At 33.1% G+C, this 3519-nt stretch overlaps 1 pseudogene; it reads left to right on the top strand.

Moving 5' to 3' along the window:
- The first annotated feature begins 336 nt into the window (after positions 1–336).
- LOC124092008 (U2 spliceosomal RNA) lies at positions 337–414 on the top strand (annotated as a pseudogene).
- Positions 415–3519: the final 3105 nt, after the last annotated feature.

The following is a 3519-nucleotide window of genomic DNA, read 5'->3' as shown; positions in this document are numbered from 1 at the left end:
GGATTAAGCCCCAACTTCCTTAATAAGACTCCTATGGTGCAAGAATTAAAATCAAGAATCAATAAATGGATGGATTCAAACTAAAAAATTTCTTCTCAGCAAAAGAAACAATCTGTGAGGTGAACAGAGAGCCTACATCCTGGGAGCAAATTTTTACCCCTCACACATCAGATAGAGCACTAATCTCTAGGGTATATAAAGTACTCAAAAATCTTATCACCAAAAAACAAATAACCCAATCAATAAATGGGCCAACCACCTGAACAGCCACTTCCCACAAGATAATATACAATCAATCAACAAATATATAAAAAATGCTCATCATCACTAGCAATTATCGCTTCTCGGCCTTTTGGCTAAGATCAAGTGTAGTATCACTAGCAATTAGAGAAATGTAAATCAAAACCACTCTAAGATTTCTTCTCACTCTAGTCAGAATGGCAGCTATTATGATGACAAACAATAAGTGTTGGCAAGGATGTGGGGGAAAAGGTACACTCGTACACATCAATTTGTTTTTAACCTAGTCCTTTCTTTATCTGATTCTCTTGAGAAGGCATTTGAATATTTCTTTTCCCTAAGCAAATAATGTTGGTTACTTCAGAAAGAACTTGTTATTATTTTGCTAGTAGAGATCAACATATTGATCTTCCTAGATTCATTATCTCTGCATACTTAAGGGGCTAGTCCTGCAGTCACACTGTCCACCATCCTCAAATTCAGTACTTTGCATAACAGATGAGCATAATTGTGGGATGTGGAGTCAAAGAGACATGTGCTCTAGTCCTCTTTCTGCCATTTGTTGGCTATGTGATCTTTGGAAAAAGTCTTTTGAACTTTACATCTCTGCTTTCTTATCTGCAAAATGGGAAGCAGAATACCTGGCAAAAGTGTATTTTTCCATATTAAAGACTCACTTATTTATTCAGAAAACTTCGTTCAACAAGTATTAAGTGCCTATAGTATTAAGTACCTACATCAAGCAGCTGTGCTTAGTAATGAACAAATGAAAATCACTTCTAGCTTCCTCACAGAACTTGGCCTGAATAACTCATTCAACTCATATTGTTCATAGTACCAGGCCCTTACCCAGTGAGATTTATCTAGGATTTATCTTTTCCAAAGATACACTTATAGGCTAGGGTTGTGGCTCAGTGGTACAGCACTTGCCTGGCATGTGTGAGGCACTGAGTTCGATCCTCAGCACCACATAAAAGTAAATAAATAAAAATAAAGGTATTGCGTTCATTTAAAAAAAAACACTTACTCATAAAATGAATAACAAAACTTTGATATTCTATTTACAACTCTATTTTTCCCATAGTTTTTCCTACTTGATGTGGATCTTTAGATGCTTAAAATTTAGATATTTTTTAGATACTTAGATACTTTTTAGATATTTAATAAGTATCTAAAATATGTTAGGAGGGTTGAACTAGTCTGTTATTTTTCAAAAAATCCACTAGCTATAGCAGTACAATGACAAAACAAATTATATTTAAAATTTTTAATTTCAAATTATCTCATTGCTTGGGATCACATAAACTACCTCTTAATATAATAATACAGCCACATCAATGTTTATAAACAGCTCAATTCACAATAACTAAACTATGGAAGCAACCTAGATGCCCTTCAATAGATGAATAGATAAAGAAACTGTGTATATATACACAATAGAATACTACTCAGCATTAAAAGAGAATAAAATCATGGCATTTGCAGATAAATGGATGGAGTTAGAGAATATCATGCTAAGTGAAGTTAGCCAATCCCAAAAAAACAAAGGCTGAATGTTCTCTCTGAAAAGCAGATGCTGATCCATAATGGGGGGACAGGGGAAAAATGGAGGAACTTTGGTAGGGCAAAGGGGAGGGAGGGATGAGGAGGGGATATGAAAACAGGAAAGATGGTGGAATGAGATGGACATCATTACCCTAGGTACATGTATGACTGCACATATGGTGCAACACTACATCGTGTACAACCAGAGAAATGAAAAGTTGTGCTGCAATTATGTATAATGAATCAAAATGCATTCTGCTGTCATATATACCTAATTAAAATAAATTAATTAATTAAAGAAAATACTAAATGGTTTACTTGAAATTTGTTAAGAGAGCATATCTTATGCATTCTCAACACACATATAAAATGGATATGTTAAATTGTACTCTATATGTGTAATAGGAATTGCAAGGCATTTCACTGTCGTATGTAAATTTTAAAACATGGATATGTTAATTACCTTGCATGTTGTAGTCATTTCACCATGTATATATATATATATAAATTATCATTTTATACTCCTCAAATATACACAACATTTTATTTTAAAAAAAGAACATAGTTTCGAAGATAAAGTGACACATTTATATGATATCTACTACCAATAAGAACTTAATAGGGCTGGGGCTATAGTTCAGTGGTAGAGTACTTGCCTCACAGGTGTAAGAACCTGGGTTCGATCCTCAGTACCACATAAAAATAAATAAATAAATAAATTGTGCCATCTACAACTAAAAAAAATTAACAAAAAAAAGAACTCAATAATAAGACAGTTATTAGCATTATTTTCTACAGCCATGTTAATCCACATTTTTGGCCATACTGCATTAATCTTTTTCCTTATGGTCTGCTTCACAGTATGACTTTAAACTATGTGAGAGCAAATGTACTATTATTCTTTTAAGTATTTTCCAATCTTTGAGAGGCCTTCTCTGGCCTAAGTCTATATACATGAATATTTCTCACAATAATTCTGAAATGTATGCATTTATTTCATCACTTTACAGATGGGGAAACTAAGGCTGCAGAAATGAAATAGCCTGGCCCAGTTTACAGGGTTACTAAATGACAAAACCAGGATTCAGATCTAGACCTGAATCCAAAGTGTTACCATTTGTCATACTGCCTGTACTGGAACACTTTAATTAATAAAATTGAAATTATAAATTATAAAATTATTTTAAAAATTATTTTCTTCTTGAATCTAGAATTCCTAGAAACTCCAAAGATATGTCTGGAATTTGCTAACCACCATTCCAACAAAACAAAACAAAAATATCTGCAGCTTACATTTTATTACACAGAATTATTTCCCAGTACCAAAAAAACTGAAAGTGATTTTAGAATGCAAAAAAAAAAAATCACCTCAATAGTTTAATGTTTTATCTGATGATGTGTAGCTCCTTTCTGCTTGTCTCTTATATAATAGAAATGTAGAGACAAAGTACAGGAACTTCAGGTCAGAGTTTCCCTCTCTAGGAAATAGCTGAACACAAACTTACCACTTTCTGATACCTACTTTCATCTATCATGGTTTAAAAGACTAAGGTGTCTTTAGAAACCACACCAAAATTAGGTGACAAATGTGTACCTGCAGCAAATGAAGACTAACAATTAGGAATATAGTCATAGTCAAAATGATGGCCATTTGCCTTACTATATGCCAGCTTCTACACTGGCAAGGTAAGTTAACAGGGAAAACTTTTTTCTTCATTAACACATAACAATTGG

The sequence above is a fragment of the Marmota monax genome, unplaced genomic scaffold (assembly GCF_021218885.2).
Source record: "Marmota monax isolate L192 unplaced genomic scaffold, Marmota_monax_Labrador192_F-V1.1 WCK01_AAM20220418_F8-fsc00046, whole genome shotgun sequence".
NCBI lineage: Eukaryota > Metazoa > Chordata > Mammalia > Rodentia > Sciuridae > Marmota > Marmota monax.
The sequence above is the reverse complement of the archived record's forward strand: the minus strand, read 5'-3'. Positions and strand labels throughout refer to the sequence as shown.